The following is a 13262-nucleotide window of genomic DNA, read 5'->3' as shown; positions in this document are numbered from 1 at the left end:
TACTCCCGTTGGAGTAATAACTAAGAATTTTGCTTACTTAGGGCCTGTTCCTACTCCCTTTGAAGCCAATGGCATAATTCCCAGTAATGTTTAGTGGTGCAGGGTCAAGTCTTTAAGGATGATAGAATTTGATGTTGGAGGCCTCAGTCAGCGCTCACTGAAGTACACAGGGGTTTCCCCAGTTATTTCAGTGAGCTTTGGTTAAGACTGGAAATTCTCATTGTTTCTTCAAAGTAATTACTTTACCATCTCTATAGAAGTTGTTGTTATTAGAGTGTTACACTCTAAAAAGAAGAAAGTCAAGAGAATGTCTTTAAACTGGCTGATGCCGTGCACTTTTTATAGCACTAAAACATTTACTTCAGAGAAGTTCCCAGAAGTTTGGAACAGCTACATCCAAAAGCAACGGGCTTATTAAATTGAAAAGGACATTTTGCGTTGCTGTCACATCTTGTGACTTCTGAATACATTTAATTTATACTGTTGCAGGAACAGCAATTCTCATGGTATCTCAGCCTTCAGACTCCTGGTCCCAGCTGGTGTGACCCCACAGCATCTGTGGGGAAATGGAGATGATGACGAGAGACATTGCAGCTGCTTGAGGGGGGGAAAAAGCTGGCTCTTGCTCATCTCAAAGGCCAGTACCACTTGGAACCCTTGTGAGTATGAAAAATATCTCATCCTCTTTCAATATGCTCCCTGATATGTAAGGACTTCCCTTTAGTTCTGTAATTGCTTTCATCTCAATTTCTCATATGCTACCAGGAGTTTGCCAAAGCTCAGTTATTTTTATACTTAGCAAGCCTGAAGTACCAAAATCTAAATGACATCTTTAAAGGGAGAAAGTAAAAATACAGCAGACTAGGGAGAAGCATAGAAAGCTACTAGAGAATGTTTGCTGGCATTTGCTTATTGTTTGGTTCAACAAATGTATTGACCTAAAGGGCATACAGGCCAGCCCATCTGTTTTCCCATGGCTTTAAAAAGGAAAAGGACACTAAATCTGTGTGTATGAATATTTCATTTGGATACTGCTGACATACTGAGTTGCTTGAAACGATGAACAAACCAATTTTCCAATCTTGTTTTCTTCTGTTTGTATCTGCTTATGTTCAGTTACAATATAGATAAGTGCATATATAAGAGCAATATAAATAATGTTACTGGTTAGGTTGCTACAGAACTTGGCTGGATGCAGCTTGGGCTTAACATATGAATCATTCCATCAGTGAGACTTAAACTTCTTTGGGCTTTTATGTCTATGACACTTCTTTACACTGGCTTATCTTCGAGTCCTTCCACAGGAGTGGGGCCCAGTAATCCAGATGCCCTTTCTCTTTTAGAGGCAGCATTGATGCTTCAAGCCTTCACATACCTTAAATACTTGTCTTAGAGTCCCAGCTTTGGGTATATGGCCACTTTGCATAGGGTGGCATTAGATTTCACTTTAGATGTAATGAATGATACTGAACTGTGTAAGCTAATAAATATAATAAAAGGTTTTCCTGCCTTTCATTACCGTTTTGAAGAGTAGTGGGACTGTAGCCTTCTTTGTATCTAGCATATGACAAAGTACAGCAATGTACAAACTCTTGTTCTTTGCTATTCTCATTGGAAGTGGAGATTCTGTCTCATTGCATTATACTATGGATATGCCTTTATGGTTTATGATATTTCCTGGTCTAATCCATGTCTGCTCTTGCATGGAATGGAAGATTTTACAGCCATTTGTATGAGCAACAGAGAACGTGGCTATAAGCTTCAATTAACCCTGCACCAATTCTTCTACACTCAATTGATCTAGAGTATCTTTTATATGAAGCTTGTTGTACTCCAGCTGAATATCCCATTGGTCATGGTGGACCGCTTGGTGTTCATGGAGACACTTGTGGATTGCTAGGCAATCTGCTGGAAGATATGAAGCAGTCAGGACTGTTGAGATCAATGTTGCTGTGTTCTGGGACTGAACTGCATGCCCAACCCACCTTTGTTCTCTAGTGAAACTATGGATCCTTCAGGACATATTCAGACTACTCCTGGAACTTCTCTTATCTTTTTATCTCTGAAGTGGTGCTACCTGTGTAGCTTTCAGCCACGGGGGTCACAGGGTCAGGAAGGTTGTCTGATTCTGGGCTCTGTCAAGAAACAAAAATAAATTCATTTTCATGCATGTCTGTGATCATATATACAAAAGTGTGCTAATAGTACAAGTATGTATAGCTGTAATGTGCGTTAATGTTCAAGTTCACAGCAGAATCACAAATGGGGACTTGAATTTATATGTTCAGAGCAAACTACATGTACAGATTACTGTAAGAGTGACTACAAAATGATGCAGGATGTGTATTTATAAAAGGAAGTTCTTTGTCCAGTTGTCCCCCTGTACTCCTTCGGGAGTGTTTGTGATTGCTCTCTAACGTATATCATTTCAGATGAAATATATGATTCAAAGGCCCCCAGGGCCAGGAAAATTAGTAAAGGCACTTAAACTGTACAGCAGCATCACTTAACTACTCTAGCTGAATTATATTATGAATGAGCTATCACAGAAGCCTCTGGGGAGCTTCTGGTTGAACGTTTGAATGTGAGAGAAAGCTGCTTTTCTTGTTTTTGTTTTTAAAATGACTTTCCCATTTGCACCGAAGGAGAGAGGAAGCAGAACACTCAGGCCACAATATTAGTCGAGGAAATTCAGAAAGGTTCTTAGTGCTCATCAAAACTGATGAGGCTGTTTTTTTGTTCCCCCCCCACCTCCTTAGGCTGAAAAATGTGCCTGAGAGATGTAAAATTTGATTTAGTAAAGCTTTATGCTATCACTTTGTGCAGCAATGAATAGCTGTAAGGGGATAGAAATGTCAAATCAAGCCTAACAGGAGATGTAAGGTGTCCCTCATTTTTAACATAAGGCCAGCATAACACAATTAGATCCTAAAGGGTAAGATATTTTAAACGAAGCTTTTAGCTTAGGATTTTGACACTGAGACTCTGGCACTAGTCAAAAGTATGGGCAGGAACTGACCAGAAGAACACCTTACCTAGCTTCTACAGGCTTCTAGTGCTTGCTAAAGATTTTGTGTGCAGAAGGTGACCTTGAGCTTTTAGCTCAGGGTTGCTTGCAGAAAACAATTTCTTGATCTCAAATGAAGTAGTGGATCTTTTGTAACTTGGTGAAGATTTCAGGTTGGCCTTTTTTTAAAACTGTTTAGAGATACTGTGCTGGTCATAAAAAAAAAATCAACAGTATCAGCAAAAAACAAGTATCTGTAATCGTTAAAAGCTTTTAAAATAGTTTCTAATAGATCTGTATATGAGATGATCTTATGACATTCTACTCTATACAATCAAAAAAGGTGAAAAGAGTTATCGAGGCATATAGAGCACAAATTTATAAGTCCTGGGAAAAGAAAAAGTTTCTTTTTCTTTTTTTTTTTTTTTACTCTAACTTAATCTTTTATTTATTATCTGTGTGGCAGTATTCAATTTTCAGTTTGTTGGCACTGAGATCAAGTTTTAGGACAGACCAGGACTGATTTGAAAAACAAGAATTTTTCTTGGTGCTAATTTTTTATTATGACAGGAGTGAAAAAGGAAGGATGGAAGACTGGAATACTTATTCCATGATAGGTATGAGTTATTTTGCACAAATTTTTTAGTGGGCTACAGTGCATGAGAGATCCTTCAAGGAGTAAGCGAAATACAGATGAATTTTTTTTTGTACATCACTCTCTTGTTCATGCTACTGTGGTTTTTCTTTAGGCCAATAAATGCTGACTCCTATTACAATATGGCATGGCTTCAACAACTCTTACAAACATGAGGACAGTGTGCATCTGTAGATTAGTGGTAGAATGCATTCTTGTGGGATGTGATAGATTGGACCTCACCCTCCATTTTTTCTCTTCCATCTGAGCCGTGTACTGAACCATGTCTTGCATGATGACTAACAGCTTGTGTACAATTGTTACCTCTTCTCTTCTCATTGTGTGTTTGAAATAGACTATCAGTCTCCATGTTTTCAAACTAGTTTTCCTAGGTGTGTCTTGAGTCAGCATGACAAACTTGCCTATTGTATCCTGTTCCTCTGGAGCTAGGTGAAGAACTCTTAGCAGGAACATGAGTAGGCCCAATTAAGAGCCACACACCAAGCAGAGCAGTACTGGTAGCATCTGCAGAGTATCTGTTCTGAGCATGCAAAAAAGTGGAACTTCACGCATTCAAAGACCTTTAGCGACAAAATGATTGAATTTCTCAAGGGAAGGTTGGATCTTGCAGCTGGGAACTCAAAATGCCACTTAAGTCTGAATAACTGGTCCCTTCATCTTCTGAATTGCAATAAAATAACTATCACCTTGTAGCTCTTGCCTAGACAGAGAAGACGGGGTGCAGGAGATAGCATTGAAAACTAGCAAGTTATCTGGATTATACCAGCCAGTTGCTGCAACTACCAAAGGAGTTTTAGGAGACAAAAACTTCCAGCTTTGCCAGGTGGAAAGCAGTTAGATATGGGTTAAATGAGGCATGCATGTAAGGATTGCCTTAAGTCCTGCTTTTTTATATTATTTTCTGTAAATGCTTTCTAAATAACAAAAGACAATAAAGTGCTAAACAAATAATGTTATTTCAGAAGTTGCTTGTTATGGTACCCCCACGGTAGCTGTCAAACGCAACAGATCTCTAAAGGCTGATAGTAGATATCAGATTGCTTTAGTATAAAGAATGATGGAAAAGGCCACTTACCTCTGGGACTAATGTGAAAATGTGAAAATTCTCTAAGCACTTACTAGAAGGTGTTGGTTAGAGACATAGATGAGCATAAGTATGCTTGAAAAGACAAGGTGGTGTTAGAAGGACGTTTAGCTTGGTAGCGCTAACACTTTGGACTTTTCAAGCAAACACGGAGACCAGAGTTCAAGTAAAGTAAGGATTAGTGTGGAAACTGGGAAAATGCTGATTTCTCAGATGCTGAAGAAAGGGGACAATGAGGAGAGAGCTCACATAGGAATATAATTATTTAGAAATAAACAGTGAAGGAAAGAACCACTTAGAAAAGACATACACAAACTCTTTGAACTATGCAGTAGTTAAAATCCATATAATTAATTTTTGTATCTTTACTTTCTGTAAGCAAAGCAGAGTTTTTTCTATAAATTACAGTGATGAGCTTGCTCCTCAGATGCAATCTACTGATCTGGTCAGAGCGGTCACTGGGTTGTCTTGAGAAATGAGTGGGATGATCACTCTAAAGCTTAGAGGTTACAATTTTCTGCTCAAACTAACCTGCTGACTAAACTGATTCTTTGTCTGTTTATGGGGATTTTATTTTACTCAGTTAACCCAGAGATTGAACTTCATATCAAATTGCTTTAAGAAGGTATTAAATCTCACTTTTTAAATTGTATAATTCTCTATAGCCATTAGACATATTTTATCGGATCTGCAAGTAATACTTGTATTATGACCTATTGCCATTCTGCAGCTAAGAAACTTTTAGGGGGGAAAAAGAAGTTATTTTATTTGGGCAGACACTAAATTTGTTTGGCCTTAGCCTTCCTCAAGAAGCAGCATCGTTTTATGGAAGGATGACTTTCTCTTGAAGAAATTTATTAGAAAGGGCAATTGCAGCAGTTAGAGAAGATTTCTTAAGTCTTCATGATGCTTTGTGATTTTTGGCAGATATTTAATATGATTTCTAAAACACAAATCAATAATGTAATTTTGATTAAACTCTTCTGGTTGATTCTGTCAAGCTTATATGATGCAGCAGTTCTCACAAGTGGCCCCTCTTAATTCGCTGCACTCCCTCATGCTGTGTCACTATTAATATAAGCAATACAGCAAATAATTCAAAGTTGTTTATTATGGGAGGGAGGGAGAAGAGATTTGTGTTCTAGCGATACTGAAGTTTTGCTGAAAGATGTTTACTGTTAATGAAAAAGGGGATATTCCATGAAACAAACAAACAAAATCCTTTCCAGGTGCTCTTTTTATTTATTGTGGTGGGGGAAGGAACCTCCTCCTCCCCCTCCCCCCCAGTTGTCTTACTTGATGTTTGGCAATATTAAGGATTTGGTTTTTCATTTTTATTTGGGGAACAATATGATTCCCACTTCTTTCCCATATTCTCATTAATCTCTATCCCTCTACTGCATCCATGTTCCCAAAGAGAAAGGAGAGGACAGAAGTCAAATAAAAGAATAACCTCAAAATTCTTATCACATAGATGTAACAGTAACCGTGCTTCAGTCTTTGAGATTGGCTTAGGTGTGTGAGCATTTCTAAAGCTTTTCATAATGTTGCATTACAGAGACTACGTTTTTTCTTCGTTTGAAAATAAAAGCTGATGTTACTGTCTTGAACATAGTGTTGCACCAATTAGGGATGAAAATTAGCTTGTTAATGTAGTCTACTGTAAAATTTTCCAAGACTAAAAACTATTCTGCACCGCAAAACAAATGAAAAGATAGTTCAATCTAAGAAAAGTTTGAAAACTCAACGTCATACAAACACCACCATGTTTTCAGTGGATTAATGTATTGCATAGCCTTTGAAAGTTACCCAGGAAAAGCTGCTGTAACTTACATCGGGCAAATGCTTAATTAAAGGGGAAAGATCACAAATTTCTGGTTGGTATGGATAGAGAAATCCCCGCTGATTTTTCTATATTACTGCTACTATCTGGGAATCCAAGATTCTGAAAGAATTCAGAAGGGACTGAAGACTGAAGCTTTTTGTGATTTGTATATACCTTCTAGAAGACAAATGTACTAGTCTTCTCTGTGTATGTAAATATAGTTGTAAGTGTGTATATATATATTCTTAGTTTCATCTTAATTTTTCCCTTTAACTGAAGAAGTAGTGGAAAAATATGGATGTAGACTATTGTTGTATTTGTTGTAATTTAGGCAATGTCTTAGCTTTTCCACCATGTTTATCAACAAATATATAGCAGAAAAATAGAAAACATTGCGATTCAAGAAAGAAAATTGTCCCATGTATGAAAACAGCCTGCTACAGTAGTTTTCCAGATGTCTAGACACTGTATAAGTCAACGATGTCAAAGGAATAGCCATCAAGATGCTTATTCACTTTTCATTTGGATACAATTTAAATTCATAAACAATAACTGGATTATGAAAGTCTACTGGAAAAAGTAGCTTACTCTTTGCTTTCTGACTTGTGTCTGAGGCTGAAGGACATCCCTTGCGGAATATAAATTCAGTCATCTAAGAGTGGAGTGAGTTTTTGCCAAGCAGATTTTCCTTAACACCATCAATTTTAATAAGTGCAGGAGTTTGTGAGACCAAGGTAGTACATTCTACTTGCTGCTGGAGAAAGTGGAAGAAACAGGCAGACCTCAGGCTTTGGCTCCCTTTCACACATCACTGCTGCAAATCAGTTGCAGACAGGATTGAGAAACCTCTATGGTGACTCTGTTTCAGAGCTTCTTCTGTGAGCAGAATCCAGAAATTTAATTGGTTATGCAACCTATTACCACAGCTCTTCAGATTGAGTGGCACTAAGTAATTACACTGTAACTGCAGCACAACTGTTGTAATTTTTCATGCAGCTATGTTACATGATAACACGATAGTGCTGATGCTAATACTAATGTTGGGTTAGGCAGCTAAAGAGGGGATTACAATAGAGAAGTGCTAATAGTATGTTGTTAGGAAACAGGATGCCAAGAAGCCATTAGAAGTGGGAGTAAGAATAAAATGAAAACTACAGTGGGAAATTAGAAAAGGTTTAAGGCAAGCGCTAGGCAGAAGCTATTGTGCTGTTAGTGTCTTTAAATCCTTGTTAAAACACATAGACTGAGAGGTCAAAAATCATGATGATGTGAGAAGTGGGAAGTGATGGGCTTGAGAGCAATCACTGCACTTAATGACTGCAAGGTGTCTTCGCATAATGTATCCGCCAGGTTTGTAGAGTATTTCTCTGGCAAACGTGGATGTTTTTCTGAGAAGTACAAATTGATGTTCCTAAAAATACCGAGGGATCTCCTGAGTAACAGGAAAGGAAGTAAAGGGCTCCAGATGGCAGTGGCAGTGATGAGATAGCAGCCTCTGCTGCATTTCTGTAGCAGCCAAAGTGAAGAAGGTCAAAAAAGTGTTGTAGTTCTATGTGGATGAGAAGCCTCCATACCCAGAACGCTGTGACCTCTCCTTTGTAATCAAACCAGCTTCCTTAAAAATGTTATACATCTAAATGCCAGCACATCGAGATTGGGATTTTCACAAGTACATGCAGAATGTGATAAGTTTCCTGCCACGCTATCATCACAGTGACATACACACAAGTGTTAGCAAGGCTTGTTTTATTCTGTATCCGTATGTGGCAACAGGAGCAGTACAGGGATCTGAAGTGCAAGGGGCCAGGCAGCGCATTGAGCCCTGCACGGGCTGCAGGGCATGCTCCTCCCAGAACCCCCTGTCTAAGTGAGAAGGGCCCAGGGCAGGCAGGGGCATGCAGGGGCTGAAGGCCCACCTGGGTGATCTGCAGAACAGGAGTCCCTTGGAGACCAGTGCTTGGACACAGGTAGTTTTGGCCAGAGTGGTCACAGAGAAGGCTTGGTAGAAGGTGAAGTCTGTGTCAGTGATCTGGCTGGTCTCTTCTTCACTGCTGCTACTTTCACATCTCCTCCCTCTTGTCAGAATACAGTATATTTCCATATGGAAGATATAGTCCTTTATGGTACTCTGATAGTGTTTGCTGACAACTTGTTTATACCTGCCACTTGACCATATTTGAGAAATGAAAATGAGGATTTTAATTTTAGACACACGTGCACATGCAAAGGACTCTATGCACAACAGTATATGGACAATATACTGCCCAATCCTTACTGCAAGACATGTAAGTGTAAATTACCACCTTCTCTGTCCAAATGGTCTACACCAGCATTATTAGGCTTGTGTTTCACTAATGAGAGGTAAGCCTAAAGAAAACAAGGCTTTTTAAAAATCAGGCTGACCATTTCAGAAGCTTCCCCCATGATTTATGATATGGATGTGGAAGGCAGTGAGTTTAAGAGGATGTTGAACAAACCATCGCTCTGGAGATAGTAGGAGTTTCAAATCCAGAGGCATGCATAGCTTTATTAAGAACAAGCAAACAAACTCTAAATAGAAAATAATTTTTCAAACACAACAGTCTACTTGCATTTAGTTATTTTCCCTGCTGGAGATGGGAAAATGACATCTGGTCCCCACATGTTTTGTCTGAGAAACATCAGGATTATTAAACCTGTTCTTTGCTAGTGAGGGGTCTCATAACAAGCCTGTTGTTATTTCTTATGTCTCAGCTAAATTTGTGAGAGTGCTTTGTATCTGAAATTAATTAATCGCTTCAAATCAGTCTTCCGTTAATGTAAGCATATCTGATTTCTTTCTCAATTTTTGTGATCATGCAACAGGGTTTTCTCCATTCCACTAATTATTACAAGGTACCCCAGATTTTACAATACCTGGTCCTCAAGCACAACAGCTGCATCTTAAGGAAATGCTCAGGACTTTGGCCAACAAAGGTGCCAATGAACAAACATTGGTTTTCTTTTGAACCTGACCCTTCCTAGTCAGAGAGCTGGCATGACCCACTGCTTAACACTGGGTTTCTCAATAAAGCATTACTAAACCTGAGGCCCTGCAGAGGTGTGTTTTCTTTTTGGTTTGCATGTCTACTTCTTTATGTATTGGGCATCCAATATTCACTTGAACTGTAGCACAGCATCATCACATCCCTGGCAGTACTGGGTTTCATCATAGGCTTGTAAGGACAGTTAGGAACCTTGTCAAAAAACATTTGTGATTTCATGCTGGGTTCATTGGTGGGAATCTATACAATATCTATACAGTATTCAACAACGTGGTACTATGTTCTGTTTCACTTTATCAGCATACGGTTAAAATTTAGGTACGCAGCCTGAATTCTGCTTTTAATTAAAATTAACTTTGAAGGAAGTTAACTAGGTAAATAAAGGGTAGCATTTGTTGTAACTGCCTTAGCAATATGAAGCCAAATTCTAACTCTTTTTTGCCAGTGTATTTATTATTTTAGAAAACACTTCAAGTATGTCAGCTAGCCCAAAGGCTACAGCTGCAGTCTGACCATAAATAAAAGCTAATGAAAAGAACTTCACTGTCTGTAGTGCATTTCTTTATTCTGATAGAACATAAACATATATAAATAAGCTTTAGGGTTTAATTTTCTACAGTAAGTGCTCCAGTTTAGTGGCTTCCTGAGGAATTAACAAAAATGCTCCAAGTGGGAACTTCTTTGCTCTTAGAAACACCTTAGAAAACACTTAAATAACATGGTAGAATACCATGGAATTGATAGCACTGCTGTATAAGCGAACAAGTAGTAGCATAAGATCCTTTAGGAAAAGCACCATGGGTATTCCATCCACAGTGGAAGTGTTGATGTTCTTTGGGAAGCTGCCCCTAACAGCACTAGAGCATGAGCATGCTATGGGTCTCATAATAGGACACTTCTGAAAATGAAAGCTGCTCTAATGCATTTGTAAAAATCACTCCTTGGAAAGCAGGAGGTGAATACATATAGTTGCCAACAGCTGGACTTAGTGACCAGTGGTGTTCCAGTTCTTAGAATAATTAGGGTTTATAATGATTGTTTTGGTCTAGGCTATATTATTATGATAATCCAGAAATATTTGCTTCAGCAGGTGGTATTTTCAGCAATAAAATAATAATTACAATAAAATTATTAGATCTGTCAAACCTGCCGAATAATATATTTAACAATTAGATTTTCTGATATTCCACTAGGCCTAATTACCACCTGAATTTTGAGTTTACAGTTTCACATTGTTTGGGTTGTTTTTGTTCCTGCAAATATGTCTGACTTGATAACATTGGCAATCCCAAGTGTAAAGTGTAAATTCTCACCGTTTTAAGTGCATAAAATACCAAGCAGCAAAAATGTTACCTACAACCTATTTCTGTATTTCCTATGGGGTTGTCATAAGCACAGCAGTTTAAGAGCTAATATTGGCAAAACTAGCAAACTGATAACTTTCGGGAAAGCCTGTTTTGAAAGGTTTGCTATGCACCCTCAACAAAAAACCCTCTCTGATGTGATGCTGACACAATTTGAAGGTGTTTGAGCTCATCTGTTGCCAAAAATGGCCCCAAGAGAGCTGGGATTGAACCCAAGGTTGTTCTGACTGTGGCTGTGGGACAGGCTTGCAGGTTTGTTGATAAGTAATCCTTTGTGGCTCTTCTGGTGCAGATGGCTATGTGTATTTCTCAGAACAGTAGAAAGAAAACAGTGGAAAATGTACTTGTTTCCTATGAGAAATATAAGATTTAGCTGCAGCCTTACTTCTGCTGTATTGACCTCAACTTCACTGGTTGTGCCGATATGTAGGGGGAATGTCACCAGTTCACCTGGGGAGCTTCTGCTGAGAGGCAGTACCCAGTAGCTGAACTTTTGACTTCATACCCACACGGTATTACATGCAGACATCATTGCAGCTCCAACCCCTCGTGGTTTGACAGGCACTCCTCTACAGCCTCAAGCAGTTTATTTTTTGGGTCAAAGCATCTTTGGCTGCCAATATGTGCTAAAGGCCATTCTAAACTCTGTTGCACAACATGTGCTGGGGCCAGGTTTTGAAACTTCAGAGTTGTGGAAGTACTTCAGGTAGCTAAATGAAAGAACAGGTACTTTGGAATTGCTGCACCATTTCCAGCATTCATATGGGGTCCTTGAATCTGAGGCATGAACTTTATCTTAACACAAAAGATAATCACAGAATCACAAAATTGTCTAGGTTGGAAGAGACCTCGGATGCTAATGAGAGGCAAACATACCAAAAGAAATGCTAGTTCTTCCTCCTAAGGACTTTTCAGGTGTTATTTGAGGTGGAGAAGCTCGTGAGCTCACTGTCTCATTGCCGCCTTTTTGCCTCCTGCTGACTGTATCTCTTTTACACCTTCCCATCACAAGATGATTCTTCTGGTTTCCCCCTCCTGAATATGAGTTAAAATACATAGTTTTAAGGGACTTGGATAGCAAACAGAAATGCTAGCTAATTGTTCATCACTTCTTGTACATGTAGGGCATAATCCTAGGAACTGCTGAGCACTGTTGATCTGTTGATAAAGCCAGCAGGCTCTCCAGGTTCATCGGTGTTGAAAGAGGAGATCAAGAATGTGAAACTGACCTGGAAAGGATGTTGTCATGGAGGGGAGCAGAGTGCAAAGAGATGTCACTGTCGCATCACCTGCAGTATGCTCTTGGATGATGCTCAGAGAGAGAATACAGCCCCCTAACTGGCCTCTATCTCCATCTTTTTGAAGGCCTATAAAACACAACTGCATGGAAAACACAGTAGATCTGAGTTCAGATCTGCGTTCATTGCTGAAGAAATACTAGGGGAACCAGTCAAAACGGCTTGGGGGGAAAGAGGCTGCAAGCATGGCCACTGCATTCCTTATACGTGTCTCTGGTCTTAACAAAATCCAGGCTGGTGGTGCATACCAAAAAGAATTTGAGTCTCATTCATCACTTCCTATTTGTCTTAAAATGAATGATTGTAGATGGGATCCGATTACCACCGCACAAAAACCTTTTGTTTTGCTTTGTGGTGACACAATTTTGCACCAAGATTGTATGGATCCTGTTTTCCCAAGATCTGCCTGTGGCAGCTGGGATTTCAAAAGCGTTAGGAAGCTTTCCAGCACAAATGGTGTGTTCCTCAGCAGTCCTGCAGCTCCCACGATCCGGGGAGCAGTGGGAGACCAGAGGCAGCTGTGGTAAAGCCTCTCCTCAGCTGAGGTGGTGGGGCATGCCCTGGTGGCAGGGAGAGGTGGCAGAGCTAATTCCTCACTGCTGTGTGCTCTGTCTACTAATGTGGGTCAAAGAACTGGTAGTAGCACGTTTAGCAGCTAGTTTTTGCTATTTTTCTATCCATCCAACTTTTTATGAGTAATTTTTGTAAGTCTTTGCAGATCAATTTGGGACAATACATTTCTAACTTGTTACTTACATTGGCTGCAAGCTTCAGTCACTGTTTGGTGTGTGTAGTGTGTGGCTGGGCACAGAAATCCTGGTCTGTTATTTGCTTGATAAACAAAATTATTTTCCAACAAGAATAATGAACAGCCAGTTGCAAACAATGAATAACCATAAAGAATGCTCTTATTTATGCATGAATTATCTTTCTAGCATTTTAATATTGGCATTTGTATGAGGAGTCATTCCTATAATATTGTAAACCAAAACTTTCTAATAGATAT

The 13262-nt window shown here is 39.2% G+C and overlaps 1 long non-coding RNA gene across 14 annotated transcripts in view; it reads left to right on the top strand.

Annotated features, from left to right (window-relative positions):
* Positions 1 to 13262, top strand: part of LOC106018641 (uncharacterized) — a 245013-nt gene that overhangs the window by 118633 nt on the left and 113118 nt on the right. For 11 of the 14 annotated variants that reach the window (XR_011811244.1, XR_011811246.1, XR_011811245.1 and 8 more), the window contains one exon: positions 490 to 659. The exons of the other annotated variants lie outside the window; for them this stretch is intronic. This is a non-coding gene — a long non-coding RNA (uncharacterized lncRNA). The remainder of the gene's footprint in view (positions 1 to 489; positions 660 to 13262) is intronic. 14 annotated transcript variants of the gene reach the window in all.

This window comes from Anas platyrhynchos, chromosome 9 (assembly GCF_047663525.1).
Source record: "Anas platyrhynchos isolate ZD024472 breed Pekin duck chromosome 9, IASCAAS_PekinDuck_T2T, whole genome shotgun sequence".
NCBI classification, from domain to species: Eukaryota; Metazoa; Chordata; class Aves; order Anseriformes; family Anatidae; genus Anas; species Anas platyrhynchos.
Note: the sequence above shows the minus strand (reverse complement) of the source record. Positions and strands in the feature narration are given on the sequence as shown.